Source organism: Artemia sp. Qi Xiang Cuo, chromosome 11, assembly GCF_049724085.1.
Source record: "Artemia sp. Qi Xiang Cuo chromosome 11, ASM4972408v1, whole genome shotgun sequence".
Lineage (NCBI taxonomy): Eukaryota > Metazoa > Arthropoda > Branchiopoda > Anostraca > Artemiidae > Artemia > Artemia sp. Qi Xiang Cuo.
In genome coordinates, this window is record NC_142804.1 from 72021832 (window position 1) to 72044723 (window position 22892).

Below are 22892 nucleotides of genomic sequence, written 5' to 3' on the forward strand. Positions count from 1 at the left end.
TTAATATTTGTACCTTTCTGTAAGTTAAATCGTTTGTTACCTGGCTTGTTTCCGATGTTTTTTGGAAAAAAAAACAAGTTTTTTCAGCTGAAATTAGGGAGCAACATTAAAACTTAAAATAAAGAAAAGTTATTCTGTATATGAGAAGGCTGCCCCTAATTCAACCCTCACTCTTTGCACTAAACTCTTAAAGCTCTTCTAAAATTTCTATCATTCAAAATTAACGACCTTTTGTTTGAGTAGTCTTTCCTAAAGAATCAGGACAAAGATCAAACTTTAGCGTGAAGAGCTAATGTTTGAGGAAAGGGCAGCCCCCTCATATTCTGAATAACATCTGTTCGTTTTAAGTTTTAAAGTTGCTCCTTACTCTCAGTTGAAAGAACTTGTTTTTTTTTATTTAATTTCTGACTGTTTTCCAAATCATAGCAGAAAATCCCCTCCTCCCATGTAATATTTCTCATGGAAAATTTTCCCATTAGAAAATCCTCATCCCCCCCTTCCCCGTAAAAAAATTACCCCGACAATTTTCTGTATATTTCCCAATAATAAATACTTTTAATGAACAATACGGACAAATTGGGTAGCTTACAGCCCTTTCCCCAGGGATTATAGAGGATCATATCATCACCAAAAGCATACTTATTGGATCTATCTATTCTTCTAAATCCAATGGCTATTTTAAAACTTTGATCTGTTGCGTTTGGAAAAAAATGGTCGTGGGAGGTGCGCTAATTACCCTCCAATTTGTAGTCGCTTAAAAAGGACTCCAGAACTTCTAATATCCGTTTGAATAAGCTTACTTCCAGTTTTCTAGGACTATTGGTTCGGTACGATCACCCCTGGCGAAAAAATAATCAAACAGTTCGTGGTAACGAACTGTAAGTAAGGAGCGACCCGGCTCAATGGTAACCGAAACTCTAAAAAACGGGATTTTGATACCAATAGATACATCAAAAGAATCAGATTTTAATTCTGATTTCAAATATATAAGTTTCATTAAGTTTAATCTTACCCATCAAAAGTTACGTGCCTGAGAAAATTTGGCTGATTTTCGAAAAAAGGGGGAAAGACCCCCTAACAGTTATAGAACCTTAATGAAAATCACACCATCATATTCAGTGTATCAGATAACCCGACGATAGCGGTTTAAAGCTCCTATCTACAAAAATTTGCAATTTTGCATTTTTTGCCAGAAGAAAGATCACGGTTGCGTGTTTATTTGTTTGTTTGTTTGTTTTTTTTTTTTGTTTTTTTTTCCCATGGGTGATCGTATCGACCCAGCGGTCCTAGAATATCGTGGGAGGGCTCATTGGAACGGAAATTAAAAGTTCTAGTGCCCTTTTTAAGTGACCAAAAAAAACGGAGGGCAACTAGGCCCCCTCCCACGCTCATTTTTTTCCCAAAGTCACCCGATCAAAATTTTGAGATAGCCATTTTCTTCAGCATGGCCGAAAATATGATAAAAATGTCTTTTAGGATGACTTGATCCCCCAAAGTCCCCAGGGGGAGGGCTGAAAGTTATGAACTTTACTCACTGTTAACATATAGTATTGGTTATTGGGAAGTATACAGACTTTTTCAGAGGAGTTTTGTTCTGGTAGGGGGGGGCCGGTGCGGGTGGGGGGCTAGAGGGACGGATCGTGCCATGCAGGACGTTTTCACGGGGGAAGGGACATTGCTATGAAGGGGGCGCCGGATTTCCCAGCATTATTAAAGAGAAAGATCAGGAATTAAATAAAAAAACAAGTTTTTCAACTGATCAACTGATTGTGATTAAGAGGTCATTTTTAAAGAACTGGAAAAAAAAATTCGAACTATAGTTTAAAGAGCAGGGTATTGACTAGGGGGCGAACCCCCTAATATACGTGTTAAAAATTTATGAATATAGAAGTTCGTTACGTAAGTTAATTCTAAGTTACGTATATTTATTACTAATAAAAACGTTCGTAAATAAAATTAAACAAGTTTCGAGAAAGCCATTTAACCAAATATAATATGCAAATTTTGTTTTAATTATTCATGTACGGTGAGCCAAAATCAAAACCTGCATTAATTCGAAAACGTTCAAAAATTAAATAAAAAAAACAAGTTTTTTTAACTGAAAGTAAGGAACGACGTTAAAACTTAAAACGAACAGAAATTATTCCGTATATGAAGGGGCTGTCCCCCTCAACGCCTCGCTCTTTACGCTAAAGTTTGACTTTCTCACAACTCTATTTTTTTAAACAATAAAAAAAATTTAGCGTAAAGAGCGAGGCGTTGAGGAGGGGGACAGCCTCCTTCATAACCGAAACTCTATAAAACGGGATTGGCTGGGGGAGGGGCAGGGCCTATTGTTTACATATAGTATAGGTTATTGCGAAGGATACAGACATTTTCCGGGTGGATTTTTTCTGGTAGGGGGGGGGGGGGGCGGGGGGAGGGGTTTACATGGGAGGATCTTTCCATAGAGGAATTTTGCATGGGGATGGTAATTTTTAATGAAGGGGGTACCGGATTTCCCAGCATTATTTAAAAAACGATCAGAAATTAAATTAAAAAAAAAAAAAAACTTTTCTGCAACTTAAATTAAGTAAGAAAATGAAAAAATTATAAAAAAAGAAATTATTAAATATATTAGGGGGTTAACCCTATCGTCAATACCTCGCTCTTTACGCTAAAGTTTTTCTTAGTACTTTCAAAAGATCTTTTTATTCTAATTAGACGGTCTTGTGATTTTAGCGTAAAGAGACTAGGGGGGAACCCCTTCATATACGTATATCAAACCGAACAGAAATTATTCCGTATACGAAGGGTTGCCTCCTCTTCAATACCTTGCTATTTATGTTATATTTCTACTGTTTGTCCCATTTTTCAAGAACGGCTACTGAAACACAAGGGCCATATAATTAAAATAGGAAACCTTATTCAAATTTCTAACAGCTATAGCTTAGACCATTCGACATCAGATCGAGAGATCACTGGTTCAAACATTTCCACTGATATTAGTCAGAAGAAAGTGAACAGCTGTGACATTTTAACATAAAGTAACATTTTTTTTTTAACACAAAATAACTAAAAAAAATATTTCACATAGTTATATTTTGCTTCTAAGGTGGAGGGCGAAGGTTCAGCTTGTTCTTTTGTACTGCTGCAACAGCAATTTTACAAAGCAAAAATAAATTTACTGTACTGTTCTGTTCTTGATCTTTTTTCCTGCTGTTTTGTTTCATTCTGTTGGATTAGATTTTCCTGTTGATTAACATTTTGAACTGGTGCCTTATGTAAATCTTAAAGATTAAATTTTATTAAGTTTAGTATTACTCATCAAAGGCTACGAGCCTGAGAAAATTTACTCGATTTTTAAAGAGGGGGGGAACATCCCCCACAAGTGAAAGAATATTAATGAAAATTACACTGTTAGATTCGGCGTATCAGAAAACTCTATCATCTAGGTTTGAAGCCCATATCTTCAAAAATCTACAACTTTTTATTTTTTGTCAGAAGAAAAATATACGAATATAGAAGTTAGTTACGTAAGTTAATTTGTAAAGACATCCATTTAGCAAAAGAAAAGTAAAATTTTTATACAAATAAAAGCTGCATTAACTAAAAAACGATCAGAAATTAAATAAAAAAACAAGTTTTTTAAACTGAAAGTAAGGAGCGACATTAAAACTTAAAACGAACAGAAATTATTCCGTATATGAAAGGCGCTGTCCCTCCTCAACGCCTCGCTCTTTACGCTAAAGTTTTTTATTGTTTTAAAAAATAAAGTTGTGAGACAGAGTCAAACTTTAGCGTAAAGAGCGAGGCGTTGAGGAGGGGACAGCCCCTTTCATATACGGAATAATTTCTGTTCGTTTTAAGTTTTAATGTCGCTCCTTACTTTCAGTTTAAAAAACTTGTTTTTTTTATTTAATAATAAATAAGCACACATCCGTGATGTTTGTTCAGCCAAAGTACAAAATTCACAATTTTTACGTGTAGAAGCTTGAAACCTTAATGGTCTATGATATTCGGAATCTGTAGGTGTGATTTTCATTAGAATCACTTGACTTTTTGGGGGGTTTCCCCCCTTTTTTTCGAAAATTAGCAAAATCACTCAGGCTCGTAGGTTTTGGTATTAAACTCAGAGTAGACTTTAAACTCAATAAACTCTGTATATTTGGAACCAGCATAAAAACCTTATTTTCTTAGGTAGCTATTGTTACCAAAATTCCGTTTTTAACAGTATCGGTTGCTATTGGGCCGCGTCGCTCCTTACTGACAGTTCGTTATCACAAACTGTTTGAAAGATATCGGATATATTTGTTCAGCATATTCCTGGTATTTGAGATTTTACTTCTGTTACCGCCATGGCATAAAAATTGTAACATAATACTGAGTTTTGATTCTCCTGATATCAAAGGCAACGCTATAGCGTTGCCTATAGTAAAAGACATACATCTCCAATGTTTTATTATTTATTTATTTATTTATTCATTTTTTTCCCAAAGCCACTTCATATTGAAGGGGTCAAAGGGGGCTCATTCTATTGGAAATTGAGAGTTCTGGTGCCCTATTTAAGGGTCAAAAGTGACTGGAAGGAAACGAACACGCCCACCATTTCCCCAAACATATCCTATCAAAATTTTGAGATAGCCATTTTGTTTTACGCAGTTGATTTCCCAATAGAAATTATGTTTTGAGGAGGACATCCCCCACAACCTTTAGGGCAAGGGTTGTAAGTTATGCACTGACGTCATATAAAGTTTTTATAGAAAGCGTTGTCGTTGAAACTTCAAAAAGGGATCATTTCATTGGAAATTCAAAGGGCTAGTGCCCTTTTAATAGCTAAAAGTGTTTTGAGGGCAACTAAAGCACTTCTGACCCCCATCAATTCCCTAAACACATCCAATCAATATTTTGGGATAGCCATTTTGTTCAGTGTGGTTGAAAATTCTGGAAATTAGGTCTTTGAGGAAGACAAGTCCCCCGCCCCAAAGCCCTAGGGCAAGGGTTGTAATTTATGCCCTGTGGGCATATAAGGTTTTTATAGAAAACGTTGTTTTAGAAACTTTAAAAGGGCTCATTCGATTGGAAAATCAAATGGCTAGTGCCCTTTTTAATAGTCGAAAGTAATTGGAAGGCAACTAACACTTCTTTCACACCCACCATTTGCCCAAACACATCCAATCAAAATTTTAAGATAGCCATTTTTTTCAACGTAGTTGAAAGTTCTGGAAATTATATCTTTGAGCGTGGCACTCCCCCCACGGTCTTCAGGGCAAGGGTTATAAGTTATGCCCTGGGGGCATATAGGGTTCTTATGGAAGGAATGCTCGAATAAACTTCAGAGAGGGCTCATTTGATCGGAAATTGAAAGTTATAGTTCACTTTTTAAGCGTCAAAAGATATTAAAGGGCAACCAGCACCCCCCCCCCCCACGCCTTTTATTCCCAAATGTATCCGATAAAAATTTTGTGATTGCTGTTCTGTTAAAAATAGTTCAAAGATCATATAACAAAAACTCCTGTGTCGAAACAGCCCCCCAGGGCCCAGGGGCAGGAGGTGTAAGTTATGCCCTGGGGGCATATATGGTTCTTATGGAAGGGATGCTTGTATAGACTTCAGAGAGGGCTCATTTGATTGGAAATTGAAAGTTCTAGTTCACTTTTTAAGAGTCAAAAGAGATTGGAGGGCACCTAGCCCCCCCCCCCACCTCCATGCTATTTTTTTCTCAAACCCATCAGATAAGAACTTTGAGATAGCCATTTTATAAAAATAGTTCAAAAAACATATAACGGAAATTTCGGGGTCAACACAGCCCCGCAGGGCCCAAAGGCAGATGTTGTAATTTATACCCTGGGGGAATATATCTTTCTTATGGAAGGGATGCTCGTAAAAACTTCAGAGAGGGCTAATTTGATTGGAAATTGAAATTTCTAGTTCATTTTTGAGAGCCAAAAGAGATTGGAGGGCAACTAGCCCCCCCCCCCGCACGCTTCTTTTTTCCCGAATGCATCCGCTAAAAATTTGGAGATAGCCATTAAGTTAAAAATTGTTCAAAATTCAGATAAAAAACCCTCAGGTGTAGACACATCCCTCCAGGGCCCGAGGGCAGGCGTTGTAAGTTATACCCTAGGGCATATATGGTTCTTATGAAAGGGATACTCGTACAATCTTCAGAGCGGGAAATTGAGATTGGAACTCATTTGATTGGAAATTGAAATTTTGAGCTCACTTTTTGATAGTCAAAAGAGACCCCACACCTTCTTTTTCCAAACCCATCAGATGAAAATTTTGAGACAGACATTTTGTTTAAAAAAAATAATTCAAAGGTCGGATAAGAAAAACTCCGGTGTCAATACAACCTCCCAGGGCCCGGGAGAAGGCATTCTAAGTTATACCCTAAGGGCATGTATGGTTCTTATGAAAGGGATGTTTGTATAAACTTCATAGAGGGCTCATTTGATTGGAAATTGCAAATTCTAACTCACTTTTTAAGAGCCAAGAGATTTAAGGACAACTAGCCCCCCCCATGCCCTTTTTTCCAGAACCCGTCCGCTACAAATTTTGAGATAACCAGTTTTTTTTAATTGTTCAAAAATTAGATAACAAAAACCCCGGTGTCAACACAATCCCCCAGGGCCCTTTCAATTCCTAGTCATTTGAGTCCCCTCTGAGCTTTACCTCTTTCGTTAAAACCTAACATGCCCCCAGGGCATAAGTTTCAACCCTTCCCTTGGCTGTGGTAGGGTTTAAGTCGACCCCAAGGTTTTGTCCTCTGATCGTTGGACTATTTCAAACAAAATGGCTATCTCACAAATTTCTATTGAATGCATTTGGGGGTATTTGCGAAAGTTGTAGGGGGATTAGCTGCCTTCCGATCACTTTCGACTCTCAAAAAGGTAACTAGAACTTTCAATTCCCAATCAACTGAGACCTCTCGGAAGTTTGTACGACCACCCATTACATAAGAACTTTATATATTCACGGGTCATAATTTACACCATTTGCCTCTGGAGAGTTGTTTCGATCCTGGATTTTTTTATTTGATCTTTAAAATATTTGTAATAAAATAGCTGTCTCAAAATTTTTATTGTATACATTTGGAGAAAAAAGGACCCTGTGGGGGCTAGTTGCCCTCCCATTACTTTTGACTCTAAAAAGGGCACTAGGTATTACAACTTACAATCGAATGAGTCTCGTCCGAAGTTTATACTACCATCCCTTCCATAAGAACCTCATATGCCCCAGGGACATAATTTACAACACTTGGCTGATGTTTGAACTATTTTTAACAAAATGGCTATCTAAAAGTTTTTATCCGATATTTTTGGGGAAAAGGGATGTGGGGGGCTAGTTGCTCTCTGATTTCTGTTGACTCTTAAAAAGTGAACTAGAACTTCGAATTTCTAATCAAATGAGCCCCTTCCGAAGTTTATACGAGCACCCCTTCCATAAGGACCATAAATACCCCCATGGCAAAACTTACAACACCCACTCCTGGTCCCCGGGGATTTGTGGCGACCCTGGAGTTTTGTTATCTAATCTTTGAACTATTTTTAAAATTTTTATCGGATGCAATTGTGGGTAAATCGCATAGGGGCTAGTTGTCCTTCCATCACTTTTGACTTTTAAGAAGGGCACTGTAACTTCTGATTTCCAATCGAATGAGCCCCCCAATAAGTTTATACGACCATCCCTTCCTTATACCCCTGGAAAAAATAATAAAGCATTGGATCCTCATGGGCTTAGGGTTGGTGGGGTGGAGGCTAGTTGCCATATGATTACTTTTGACTCTTAAAAGGGGAACTAGAACTTTCAATTTCTAATCACTTAAGTCCCCTCCGAAGTTTACTTGAGTCCCCTCCGGGGTGGAGGCTAGTTGCCACATGATCACTTTTGACTCTTAAAAGGGGAACTAGAACTTTCAATTTCTAATCACTTGAGTCCCCTCCGAGCTACACTGAGATGGATCCTTTCCCTTTTTTGATACTGGAGTGATGATACCGACACAAAACGTATCTGGCACTAAACCAGATGAAAAAGACATTTGGTATAGTGGAGTTAAGTGCCCAAATATCATCGGACTGCCATTCACTAGATGTAAGCAACAGATATTATCATCTCCCTTTGAATATTTCTTTTTTACTTTATTGGTGGCATCACAAACAGTGGAGACGGATACTACAAAACCCATAATTACAGTAGACTCAGAGAGCCTTTTGTCTAGTTCCTTTTCGAAAGCCTGTTCAAGCTGAGGACAGGTTTAGAGAACTCAGAAGTGTAGTAGTCAGTCCACTCTTCCTCCGAAGGGCTTGTATGAGGAGGGTCGGAACGCTTATCACTTCTGTTATTTGTTAGTGGAGACGGATACTACAAAACCAAACGCCTGACATTTGTAACACTGAGGGGGGCAAGAACTTGTATTCTGACAAAGGTGGCCAATCGTAGCCAATCTTAGGTGGACTGTCTGTTGCTTTTTGTAGGTATTCTTTACTTTCAAACTTTAGGCGGAAAGATGTCGATGACCATGTTTGAGACACTTCAGTACAGTTCTGTAGACGACTCTGAATGTCAGCAGTCCACGTTCCAGGTGGTGTACGTCAGTAATACCAAAATATGCACTTGATTTCACTATGGCATCTGCACCCTGGTTAGCGTTAGCTATAGCTTCAGCAAAACCTACCAAAGCTACTTAAAACTTACCAAAAACGGTACGAAGAGTGTTGCCAACAATTGAAAACAAAATGTACCACAAATTGCTCGAAAAATGTACCAAAGAAAAAATGTACCAAATCCCAATTTTTTTTTCGCGTGTTATGCTTCGCGTAACACGTGGATCGTCGGTGACATACATTTCTATCTATGAAAATTTTGTGTAGGATATATTCATTCACTTTCTTTCTCCATTCCTTCATTTTTATTTCTCTTCTAATACAGTACATGTGCTCCCGACAGTACTCGAAGAAATTGTTCTGAGCAACAGGTATTACTGTAGTAACACTTTACTACAGGCCAAGAAAGGTCGTTGTTTTTGGCCATTTACGAGCATTTATAGCACCGCCCTGAAATTTTCCCAAATGACGATTTTAATACAAATCAAGGGCTAAACTCAAATTTTAACCTTGTGTTCTTACAGAATATTGCCCAAAAGCAGTTGATAGGACCTGTTTTTCCATTTAATATTTTACATACAAATCCTCCTTTTCCCTTTTATGAAGATCTTGATGGAGGGGAGGATCGCTCCTGTAGCTTTCCCCTAATATACGCTACCGCCTACAAACAATACAGGAAAAAATCTTTTTAAATTGAGACTGATTATCGAAGTGACTTTGGTGGTTATGGTCTGGTCTAACACGTACTGGAGATTTTAATGTTTAAACAATATTCTTTTCCAAAATGCCTTTAAAAGATCCTTCACTCACCTTGTAAGGTCGAGTTAGATATAGCCCCACAAGTGGTACAATAGACACCATGTCTTTCACTATCTTTGAAATCACCTTAAACATCTAGATAACGGCATCTTTTATTTTTAAAACTGGAACTGGCTTTAGAAACTTTAAGTTGTCTGAGGTTCCAACTACTCTATACTACAAAAACTATACAAGAAAAATGACCATAGACATGATATTAAACGTCACTATCTGAGTAGGAAGCGATGGCAGCACTTGCAGTTGCAGATTTTCTTTACCCTTTCTCAGTATTCCACCAGTTGGGGTGTGTCACCATGTTCATGGGGGTTTCCATTCCTTGGTAACGGCTCGTTTAGCACCCAGAATAGGATTGAGAGTATTAAAGCTGAGTTTATTACTCAATTATTTTTCAATTGACAGCTGAAAGGGCCCAAGCCGAAGACACAAGAAGAAGAATCTCACACAAGCAGAGGAATGTTGCATGATGAGCATTTTCATCGTGAATTCATCCAAGAATAAGAAACTTTTCAATTTCGGACCATCACATCGTTCTAGTACTTTAAATCAGAAATAAACCGGGTCAGAATCTGCACATTTCTTGAGATCAGCGCCAAATGGCTGCCTTTTCCATTCTTTGGCAATACTTTTCACATCTGTCTCCTTTGCCAAATTTGGAAACTGGAAACTGGGACAATGCTTAAGTTTGAGTGGTCAGGAGACATAGCTATATTTTGGTCCAGTCTGTTTAAGTTTTTAGCCGACGGGAATTTTTAACTGAGAAACCTTTTCCTTATTTCGTTGCTTAGTTCTATCATGTATTCGGTATACATTGTTTTGAAGGCAGTTGCAGCTGATAACGAAATTTTGTTGTTGATAAATATAACCTCTACACGACTGCCACAGTCTATTTATTTCATGTCTCGAAAGTGCTGTGGGTCCCTGAGCTATACTTTGGGTCCCTGAGTTATACCAAAAGTGCTTCATCGAGGAAAGAACACAAACATTAGTACAACAGTTCTGAATTGTACCAAATCTTACCATAATTTTGTAAAATGTACCATATTTTATTGGATTGTGCTAAATTGTACCAGTACAGGTGAAATATACCAAAATGGTATAAATGTACCACGTTTGGCAACACTAGGTACGAACATAACCCCGGTGGTAATCCTGCATCAACGTAAAGCAAAAAATAGTTGAAATAATAACTTTGCCTTTAAAAAATCCCAGACTATCGTTCTCTGTGTTTGCGCTAGTAATTGCTGTGGCTTTGGCTATGTTTTTGCCATTACTTGGGTGAAATTAACTATCATTTCAAAATGCAATCAGACATCACAGTTACCATATCTCAGAGTATCAGCTTTTCAGAAATTATAACTAAACATTTATATCTTTATCTTTTACATAACGCGAAATTGATGTTAAGATTATAAAATATATAAGATAGAATCATTTCCTCTTTAGTAATCTCATTCTTTTTATTTTATGTTTTGAATATTTTCTTTAAAAATATCCTCACTGATGGTTGAACTTTATAAGATCTTTTTCAATATATATTATTACGATATGTAGCTTGGAAGTACATTTAAAATACACAAAATGCATAATGTAGACATTTAGAAGCTCAATCATCTGTGTTGCAACATTGGGAGCGTGGATGAAGATGCTGGTTAGACATTATACAACAAGTTTTCTATTATTTTGTCGATTCCAACATCAAGGGCCATGAAGGTATCAAAACTTATGACGAAAAAGTGCTTGTGGTATCACCTATAACTACCAAAAGGGATTTTGGTTGTTACAATATTTTTTTTTCTCTCTCTGAGTGCTAAAAATAACGGTTGCAGTAACTGCAAATACTTTAGGCATGCTACCGATTATATGATCTCGCATAAATGTTTTAAGATCAGTGATTGGCTAGGAAATCACGATCAATTAAGAACTTAGAGCTAACAGCACCAAGGAGGCGACAAGAATATCGCTTTGCCAAATTTCATTTTGTAACTAATACGAACAGACGAAATGGGTTTCCCATCTAATATAAACCCCCTAGGTACTTCATTTTATGTTGAAGTTTAATTATACTGTTACTTAATGACAAGCTAACTGGCGGGTATTTATTATTGACTTGAGCAAGGTTCCGTCAATACTTTAAAATCGTCAGGATCTCTTTCTTGTGAGGGCATGGGCATGCCTTCTAAACGTCTCATGGTCTTCTACTAGAAGAAAAAGGTCAGGAAGGTAGTTAGGAGTGAATTTTTTCTTCCGCTTATTTGGAGACCAGCCTCGAGAGAAATATGAATTTAGCCTGAAGGAGAAGGGAATTCTGGGGGGATGTGTCATCCCTGATGATTTGTTATATGATCTTTGGTTTAATTTGAACAAAATGGCTATATACAAAATTTGAATATACTTTTTTGGGGAAAATAAGATTGGGAGAAGGGGCTAGTTTCCATCGGATCACTTTTGACTCTTAAAAGGGAAATTAGAATTTCAATTTCTAATCATTTGAGTTCCCTCAAAAGTTTATACGGTCACCTCTTCCATAAAACCTTATATTTCGGCACGGCATAAGTTATAACCCTTCCCCAGGCTCTGGGGGGGGGGGGTATATTGACCCCGAAGTTTTGTTATCTGATCGTTGGGCCGTTTCAAACAAAATGGCTATCTCAAAATTTTCATTTGAAAGAGGGTGTGTTTGGGGGGAGGAGGGGGGCGTTGCCATACGTTCACTTTCGACTCATAAAAAGGTAACTAGAACTTTCAATTTCCAATTAAATTAGCCACTTCTGAAGTTTATACGACCACCCCTTACATAAAAACCTTATATGTCCCCTGGGAATAACTGAAACACTTGTCCCCAGGCTCTGGGGGGTTGTGTCGACCCCAGTTTTCTGACAATTCCCATCCTGTGCCTTACTATTACTGCCTCCCTGGCACACTCTGACACCCCATCCTTATAACTAAAATATTTCAGGTATTTTTATGTTTAAAATCATTCATTAAATCCAATGTTTCATTTTTTCGCAACACAGCACCTCCGTAATACACCATCTCAATTCACACCCTTTGTCACACTATTACTGCCATCCTGGCATACTCTGAATCCCATCCTTATACATAAGATATTTTCAGATATTTTTATGTTTAAAATCATTCAATAAATCCATTGTTTCATGTTTTCGCAACCCAACCCTACGTAATACATCTTATCAATTCCCATCCTGTGCCACACTTTTACTACCTCCCTAGTACTCCTCGTGTCGTCGTTACCTCAGTTGATGTTTTCAGAGTGAATTTTGGAAGTTTCTTATGTGAAACGCATGACTCAAAATGCTTTTCTAGTGTTGTGTCGGGTTTGTCATGTCAGTGTTACCTCAGTTGTTCTTTCAAAGTCCCCCTTTCCATTAGGACTTTAAAGATATGCCCTCTGACGTAACAGTATCACTGACAAGATTCTTACGGGACCCCAGTTTCGAACTGGCAAGATTCCCATCCCTGGCAGGCCACCTGGGATTCCAGGTGTTTTAATATTTCTTCAGTATTGGCATGATTCCTACCCATTTTCGGTACATTGTTTTTCTGGAAGATCCCCAGGATTTCTGTGATCAGGTCTAATATGGATGACACCATCGTATCTCAAAAACTAGACTCCAGGACTCCATGGGGAATCCCCAATTGAAACCGAACACGGACACAGACGAGGGTGCAGCGTAAATAGCGGTGATCATCTTAAGCTATGACACCTAATGTAAGAGGTTGGAAGATAAGTGGCTCATCTTGTGGGAAGAGTAGATACCCCAATCGTTAAAGAGTATACTTATGGCCAAGAGTGGAATGGCGCCGTGACACTGTTTTCACACAGGCACCAGTCCTCCTCCCCCTCCATTATCCATGTGGTACCACACCCTAGGACATTTTCAACCTTTTTCGCTCCGAAAATAAGCTAAAGAATTGCATTAAAGACTATATTTTTGAAAACAGAGAAGTTACCCTCAGTTCTTTGCTATTGTTTGATACTCTAAGCATTTCACCCCACAATGCCATACTATTCTGCTCTGTGACACTCTTATGACATCGCCCCCATCTCCCCCAAAGCACTTTTCAGACATTTTATGTCAAAAGTTATACTTCAACCCATTCATTCGAGTTTTCGCAAGCAATTCCCGCCACAGTACCACACTATAACTGCTCTCTAGCACCCCTACGACGCCCGTCATTATCATTTTAAGCATCTTCTAACGTTTTAAACACACAAACACGCACACACACACACACAAACACACACACACAAACACACACAAAGCAGCAATTTAACCATCAAATATCAAAAATGTCTCTTAGAAGTAACAATTTTTTTGTTTAGGGTAACAAGTTTTCTGTTAGAAGTAGCAAGTTTTCCTTAACACTACTAAATTTTCTCTTAGAAGTACCAGTTTTTTTCTTAAGAGTAAGAAATTTTTTTCTAACAGCACCAAGTTCACCGTCAAAGTTAACAAATTTCTCTTAGAAGTAACAATTTTTTCGTCAGGGATAGCAATTTTTTCCGTTAGAAGTAGCAAGTTTTCTATCAAAGATAACAAATTTTTCTTTAAGCAACAAATTTATGTTTATGATAACAAGTTTTTTGTCAGAAGTATAAATTTTCCTTAACACTAACAAATTTTCTCTTCGAAGTAACAGATTTTTTCCTTAATACTAATAAACTTTTACTTAACACTATCAAATTTCTCTTATAAGTAACAGTTTTTTCTCACCAGTAACAATTTTTTTTAATAGCACCAAGTCTTCAGTCAAAGATAACAATTTTCTCTTAGAGGTAACAATTTTTTCGTCAGTGCTAACATGTTATCTGTAAGAAGTACCAAGGTTTCTGTCAAAGATGCCAAATTTTCCTTAGAACTAACAATTTTTATTTTATGATAACAAATTTCTCTTATAAGTAACAATTTTTTCGTCAGTGATAGCAAGTTATCGGTTAGAAGTAGCAAGTTTTCTGTCAAAGATACCCAATTTTTCTTAGAAGTAACAATATTTTCGTTTATGATAACAAGTTTTCTGTCATAATTAGCAGATCTTCTGTTGAAGATTAAATAAAAAACAAGTTTTTTAACTCAAAGTAAGGAGCGACATTAAAACTTAAAACGAACAGAAATTATTCTGTATATGAAAGGGGCTGTCCCCTCGTCAACGCCTCGCTCTTTACGCTAAAGTTTTTTTATTGTTTTAAAAAATAAAGTTGCGAGACAGAGTCAAACTTTAGCGTAAAGAGCGAGGTGTTAAGGAGGGGACAGACCCTTTCATGTACGGAATAATTTCTGATCGTTTTAGGTTTTAATGTCGCTCCTTACTTTCAGTTAAAAAAAACTTGTTTTTTCTTATTTAATTTCTGAACGTTTTTCACCGTACATGAATTTAAAACGAATATCGCATATTAATTTTCCTTTTTTTTGGCTAAATGGCTTCCTTGAAATTTTGTTCTGACGTAATTTACAAATTAGCTTACGTAATAATTTCTAAGGAGCCGGGTCATTCATTACTTACAGTTCGTTACCACGAACTGTTTGATAAAGAAATTTCTCTTCGATGTAAGAACTTGTTCCTTTATACTAACAAACTTTACTTAACGCTATCAAATTTTTTCTTCAAAGTAACAGGCTTTTGCCTTAATACTAAGAAACTTTTACTTACCACTATCAGATTTCTCTTAGAGGTAACAGGTTTTTTTCTTAATAGTAAGAAATTTTTTCTAATAGCATCAAGTTCACCGTCAAAGTTAACAAATCTTTCTTACAACGAACAATTTTTTCGTCAGTGATAGCAATTTTTCCGTTAGAAGTAGCAAGTTTTCAGTCAAATATAACAAATTTTTCTTTAGGCAACAAATTTATGTTTATTATAGCAAGTTTTCTGTCAGAAGTAGCAAGTTTTCATTGACACTAACAAATTTTCTCTTCGAAGTAACAGGTTTTTTCCTTAATACTAACAAACTTTTACTTAACATTATCAAATTTCTCTTAGAATTAACAGGTTTTTCTTACCAGTAACAATTTTTGTTTCTAATAGCACCAAGATTATCAAATTTCTCCAGTAACAATTTTTTTCTAAAAGCACCAAGATTTCCGTCAAAGATAACAATTTTCAATTAGAAGTAACAATTTTTCTTCAGTGATAACATGTTATCTGTTAGAAGTACCAAGTTGTCTGTCAAAGATACCGAATTTTTCTTAGAACTAACAAACTTTTACTTAACACTATCAAATTTTATCTTCAAAGTAACGGGTTTTTTCCTTAATACTAACAAACTTTTACTTAACACTATCAAATTTCTCTTAGAAGTAACAGGTTTTTCTTACCAGTAACAATTTTTTTTCTAATAGCACCAAGATTTCCGTCAAAGATAACAATTTCCTCTTGGAAGTAACAATTTTTCGTCAGTGATAACATGTTATCTGTTAGAAGTACCAAGTTGTCTGTCAAAGATACCAAATTATTCTTAGAACTAACAAACTTTTGCTTAACACTATCAAATTTTCTCTTCAAAGTAACAGATTTTTTGCCTTAATACTAACAAACTTTTACTTAACACTATCAAATTTCTCTTAGACGTGACAAGTTTTTTCTTAATAGTTAGAATTTTTTCTAATTGCAGCAAGTTCACCGTCAAAGTTAACAAATTTCTCTTAGAACGAACAATTTTTTTGTCAGTTGTCCCCCCCCCCTAATAATGTGAAGAAAAAAAATATACATTCCAGGCCCTTTGACTATCCAGATATGGACCATTCGTGGCCCCCCCCCCCCTCTCCAATAAAATAGCCGGAGATTCACCCCTGACAACAGCATTTATAATTGCTTCTTTTATCCAAAGGCAAACGTTATACAATCAATGATTGATCACTCTTTAAAATAAACTAACTTTCTTTTCATATCTTGTTGTGAAGTTTGAAATTGTAATACATATATTTTGTAGTTCTTGATAATGTGGCGTAATGGAAATACCTGTCTAAACTAATCCACTAGAAGTAATTATCCTGTGTAGGGTAAATTAGAAAGCTGGTCATCATGAATGGACACTAAACTTCTGTAAAAAGTTATACTTCCAGCATTCGATCAAACTATTGTTATGTGATAATTTTCGACATCAATCATGTTTCCGTGATTTAATATAAACTTGGTATTTTTGGTTGCTCCTACTTTTTTGTAGCAAGACGTACGAACCACCAGGAAAATCCTTTCATCTCTCAGGGGTGAGCTGTACGAGAGCAAATATGGCTGGCATGAGTAATCTGAGATCAAATTGATCACGTTCGTCTTTTAAAGAAGCCTACTTTCCTTCTTCTGTAGCAGCCCAGAAGTTTTCATGGATATTCGTCCCCCAGTATTAATTTTATCTTTGAATCACCTGCTGAAGATGAACACTCAAACAAAATACGTTTAATATACAAAATCAACAAATACTTATAGGCTACACAAAACAGAATACGTATTGAACAAAATAAAACGTTTAAAATTATTTATTCTATTGGTGGGGGGAAGTGTGGTTAATAACAGCTCAAAAATTTTCTTTGATATTCACCCCCTCTCCCAGTAATATCGCTTTAAAATTTTTAAATCACCCACAGAAGATGAACACTAAAACAAAATACGTTTCATATACAAAACAATCAAATACGTACACACTCAAAAAAATTATGTATTATAAAATGTAATACATTTAAAATTATTGAATTTCTTTGATGGGGGGAATGGTGATAAATAGCACTAAAGTTTTATTGGATACTCGGTCCCCACCAAAATTGCTTTAAAATCTTGGAATCACCTGCAGAAGATGGACGCATAAACAAAATATGTTGTTTAATCTCATCAGATTGATCATGATTATGACTGATGAGATCATCATCGCTAAGAGGAAAGTGGTATGGCTCCCAACTCAAATGATCATCATTTAAAAAGAAGGCATCCAGCTTTCAGTCAGAAGTAAATAGTAAATTATGGACAAGTCACTGGACTGGAATGGAGAGGACAGCACAAGCAAGAAAAAAAAGAAATCAGAATTTCAAAACTGAATTTAAAAAAATTGAAGGCTAAAAGTCAAAGCTGCAATACAAAACTATGATTTTCTGCCATATAAGTAACATTAGTTACAAAATTTGCTTGATAAAGATTTGGTATTTGTATGCTAAGGATATGTTACTAGTAGCAATAACTAACCTAAAAATTTAAAGGTGAAATCTCAATTTTGAGCCGGGTGGAAGAGGACAATTTTAACCGGGAGTTTGGATACTCCTTCTTTAATGTACATGGTAATTTCTATGATGGTAACGAGTCAAATTAAAAATTACTATCATTTGGCATTTTGAAATTAAACTTGAAAGGGAGATATTAAATTTCAATGCATGCATTATGAAATTGGATTCTTCTTCTTCTGTTAAGGCTTATTGGCTTCCAAGTCAAAGTGGTCACCACTTTTCATGTTTTTTCGCCTCAAAATCAGTTTCATGAATAATGATGCTATTTGATTTAAAAATTGCAGAAACGGCGTTAGACTTAGGGTGAAATAATTTGAAGGTGAATGCAGCGGCTGCAATCGTTCGGCAGGACTTTTAAGAAAAATTAACATAGTGATAAATGATTTTTGTAGCTTTATTTGAGCAATCTTAAAGGTAATTCCGGAAGCCATAGCACTAAGATTTTTTTGACCCCTGATCTATGCTAGTTGACTTAACTACAGTCAATGGAACATATTAATGCCTAGAGATTTTGGTATGAAAATTCTTTCCTTAAGCTGAAGCTGCACTGGGGTTTTGTTGGAAATAATGCTATTAAATCTGGTGCAAGAAGGGGTCCTATAGCCCCATTTGCTTAGCAAAAGCACTTATTTTGCACTTTCCCGAATTGAGCCGACTTATTTCCAAAATTTACTAACGCATCATATTTAGCGCGTAATGACCTGCTAACAATCAGCCAAACGAAAAACCACTAGCGATTTCTTGATAACTTGTTTCTAAGATTTTTTTTTTGTAATGTAAGATTCAGAGTTAACACAGATAAATACAGGTACCTTGTTTCCAGTTGTAAATTAGATCCAACCTCTAATTATGCCGTTTTCCGGTTGGCTCCGTTGCGGTTGTTAAGCAGTTAGGGATTTATTACCTTCACTATGATCTATTCGATCTCATGTGCTTAGGTTTGTTGTGAAAAAGTCCACATTATATTGGCAAAACAGTTTCTAATTCTTGTCATTATAAGGCCGTGTCTTCATTTTGGCGTTTTCAGCCAAAGTCGCCCGTGTTTGTTTTTTTTTTCAGGTAGTCCCAGCCTCCACTGATACTTTTTAAGGCTTAAAAAGGGAAATAAGGCACACTTGAAGCGGCTTTTCAGAAACTGTATTTTGATGAACAAAAAGCAAGTTTTATTCGGCCGACTACGCCTGAAAAAGCCATAATGAAGACAGTGTTTAACAAAAAGGTGCTAGCAAGATTGTGCACTGCTTTCAGTGGTCATTCAATTATTTTTATGTCAGTTCTTTATACAGTGATTTGATTGATCAACCTTAAAATGGTTCTCGGTAGTCGTTTCGTAGGAATTATTTTTGACATCGTAAGTTTTTGCTGTATCAACCATTTTGGGCAAGTAACTGATTTTACCACTGTATGATTGATATTACTATTTTGCAAAGACAACAGAATGAAAAGCTTGCCCAAAATGCTACATTTAGCCTTGGCCATCATTTGCCTTTTCATTAGCCTTTTCATTTGCCCATCCCTCTACTCTGCGCTTAGTTTTATTGATAATTACCTTAAATTACCTTAAATCGCACTTGCTAGCGATATGGACGAGTCCAGTGTACGCCAGTTAATTGATTTACTTTTTTTGGCGTTTGTTTTGTTGCATAATGATGTGTTTTCCTGATGTATTGAATAATATTGCATTCCGTTGGCATCATATTTTTGTTTTGTGTTCCACTTATTTTTTCGCCCTAAGTGGGAAAGAATATATCTTAGTTCTAAGTGTTTTAGTTCCAACCCAACTAGATCATAATATCAAAAATTTGCTTCTTTGTCAGCATAGCGAGATGTTTGGAAATTAAAACATGGCTAATTTCTAAAAATTTTAACATGATAAGAGAATATAACCAGAGTTGTGTAATTTTTTTATTTATTACTCTAGAAACCATATGAATAAATGGTAACTCTTCTTAGTGATTTGAGTTATGAGAAGTAAGGCAGAGTTCGAGGATGAAACTGCCAGAATATCTCTGAATACGGAGGAAAAAAACGCTGTAGGTCGTCGGTGGTTCAAGTAAACTGACCATAGTTTAAGGTCCGAAAGCAAGTATCCAGCGATTTTAGGCAAATTCTAATTAAACCCCTGTATAAGAAAGTTGATGAGAGCGAGGGTGGTAATTAGAGAGGCATTAGTCTGGTCTCTATAAGTAGCAAATTACTTTGTATAATGATACTTTTTAGACTAAAAGAGGCTGTAGACAAAGTTTTAAGAGAAGAATAGTGTGGTTTTAAGAAATGTAGACGATGTGATGGCCACATTTTCACTCTCAGGCTAAGAATTGAGAAGTACCTGAGTGATCAAACACCTTTAGTCCTCAGTTTTATAGATCATGAGTAAGGGTTCGATTCAGCTGATAGAAGAACCTTAGCAAAGGTCTTATCCTTGTATGGTATTCCAGACAAATACATTAAAATTATTAGTGCTATGTACCAGAATAACATTGCTGCTGTTAAAGTAAGAAATGAAGTAAGTAGCTGTTTTTGTATTAAATCAGGAGATAAGCAGGGTTGAGTTCTATTCCCATTTATGCGGATGCTTTTGATGTATTTTCTTTTAAGGAGCCCAGGAAAATCAATGAGAGAACACAGAATCAAGTGCTGAGGAAAAACTTTCCTGTAATTAGATTGTGCTGATGATTTAAGCACCCTAGATGAAAGGGTTAGCAAAATAAATAAACTTTTAGTGGCTTTACGAGTTCAGGCTGCTAGAATAGGTTTGAAAAGTAATGTTAAGAAGACTAAGTCGCTAAGGCTTGAATAAGTGAAAACAAAAAAGTGACGTTGGGTAATGGAAAGATCGATCAGGTGGTTAGCTTCACTTACGTTGGTAGCATTATTTGTGAGAACGATGGGAGCATTGAAGATGTTAAAGTAAAAGCCAAGGCTCAGCGTGTTTTTTCCCAGTTAAAAAAGTTTGGAAGAATAGGAAGATAAGTCTGAGAACCAGGATACGAATATTGGATGCTACAGTAGTCGCAGCGGTCAAATATGGTCCTAAAGCATGGGCACTCCGGAAAAAGGAGGGAGATTTTTCACAGAAATAGGTTTCAAGTAGGTTTCAATCCCGCTTTCAAGGGTTATAATGAGAGAAACGTTAAGATAGGTCGGGCACGTTCTTCAGATAAAGCTTGACAGATTGCCAAATATTGTCCTTTTCGGCAACCGTTGTGGGCTAAACGGAAAGCAAATCGTCTGCGGTTGGGGTGAGAGGATGTCATAAAGAAAGATTTAAGAAAATGGTAATTCCCTTGAAGGGTGTAAAGAGGGAGGCTTTGAATAGATTATAATGGAGGAGGAGTGTGAGCAGCTGTATTAGCCTCAGGTAGCTTGGTGCTGCGGTGAGTTTTTACTAGTAGTAGTAATCTTTGTAATCTGTAATTTGGATCATTGGGGTGTCAGAAGCACATTTAAAATAGATGGCATTGATGTATTATTGTATGTCTTCTTATTTAAATTGTGTGTTGCACGCTTGATTTCTAGATTCTTGATATTTCTTAAACAGATTCTGACCCATTAGGTAACGCACTCAGAATATTTTAAGTATAGTTCTAAATGGTAGGCTTTTCCCATCTTTAAAATTAGTTTGGATTCAGCATACATTTTGGAAATGAAACCTTCAGGAACTACAATAACAAAAGAGTAGGCTACCATTTATCTAGGCCCCTATTGAGCTTTTTTTTTTTTTTAGCCATTTATCTATTCAGCAAATTTTTGTTAATTGTGTTGATTTTTATTATTTTTATTTTATTTTTTTTTGTAATCAGGATATGTGACTTCCTTTTCTATGCTTCTTATAGAAGAATTATTATAATCTCAAAATTTGTACTCCCTACTATTATCCATATTTTCAATTATTATTTGTTGTGAATTTGATGATTAACTGAATAGGCTATTAGGTAAATTTTTCATTATTCATATTATTGACTTACAAATAAAGTAAACATACCACTTGATGCCTTTTTTACACTCTTTCCAAATATAATAATCATTTTTAGGTAAAGTTCTATGAAATCATATTATTGAGTTAGGAATAAAGCAAATACACCATTCAATGCCTTTTTTTTATGCTGATTACAAATATAATAATCATTTCTATTGGAAATGAATTTCAGCCCCCCCGCCCTATATATGCCAATTCAGGGTTAGGTATATATAGGGGGAGGGGGCTGAAAATCATTTCCGATAGAAATGCTTATTATATTCATAATCAGCATAAAAAAAGGCATCGAATGGTGTATTCACTTTATTCCTAACTCAATAAAATGATTTCATAGAACTTTACCCATCTTTGTTGGAAATGAATTTTACCCCAGGACTCCACCCTTTGACTATTGGAAAAAATTAGTTTATAAGCTTATATAGAATGGTACTATCCAATCTCCTTATAATTAAAAACATTTTAGTCATCTAGTTAGAAAATTTGGCATATCTGTATAGGTAAAATCTAAATTTGCCAACTAGTTGACTAATAACTTCTCCCCAGCAAAAATTAATTTTTCCAGCTAGTTGACTAATGAATTTGCCCCAGCAACAATTAAATTTGCCAACTAGTTGACAATAAATGTTGCCCCAGCAAAACTTTCCTTTTTCAACTTGTTGACTAATAATTTCTCCCCAGCAAAACTTAAATTTTCCAACTAGTTGCCAAGTAACTTCTCCCCAGCAAAACTTAATTTTGCCAACTAGCTGGAAAGAAACATTGCCCCAGAAAACAATTCATTTTTCAACTAGTTGACTAATAATAAAAAAAAATTATTTAGAATTTATTCTGAATAGCATAAAATATGTTAATAATATAGGTTTTTTTTCAAATTTAACTGTCACAATTGTTATGGGATACCACCAGATGGCTAATTTGACAGTGTATATATATACAAATCTTTGAATTAGCCAACCAACCAACCAGTATCTTAAGCCTAGGAGTCCAGCTGGACATAGGGAAACATATTAAGAAAACAATTCCTACTCTATAATATGCAGAATAATTGTAGATGACACATTTTGCAGGGGGAGAGCCTTTATCTTAACCTCTTTCCTTGTTTTTGTAAGAAATTCATGGATTTTCTAGAACCTATATATTCACAGTATATATACCCCCTACCCCTAATGTGCAAATATATACCTAGAATTGCATCCTCAATCTAAATATAACATCCATTTGCATCACAAATGACATTTACTCCCATATTAGCAATGCGATGGATTCCCTATTGTTAACATT

The 22892-nt window shown here is 35.9% G+C and overlaps 1 protein-coding gene across 2 annotated transcripts in view; it reads left to right on the top strand.

The window, feature by feature from the left end:
• Positions 1 to 22892, top strand: part of LOC148947313 (uncharacterized) — a 126843-nt gene continuing 103951 nt past the window's right edge. Inside the window, exon 1 of one of the 2 annotated variants that reach the window (XM_089097005.1) lies at positions 1 to 19. The gene's annotated coding sequence lies outside the window, so the exon portion shown is untranslated. Of the gene's footprint in view, positions 20 to 21102; positions 21189 to 22892 lie in introns of those variants that run through there. The other variant, XM_089097004.1, reaches the window with a different exon arrangement.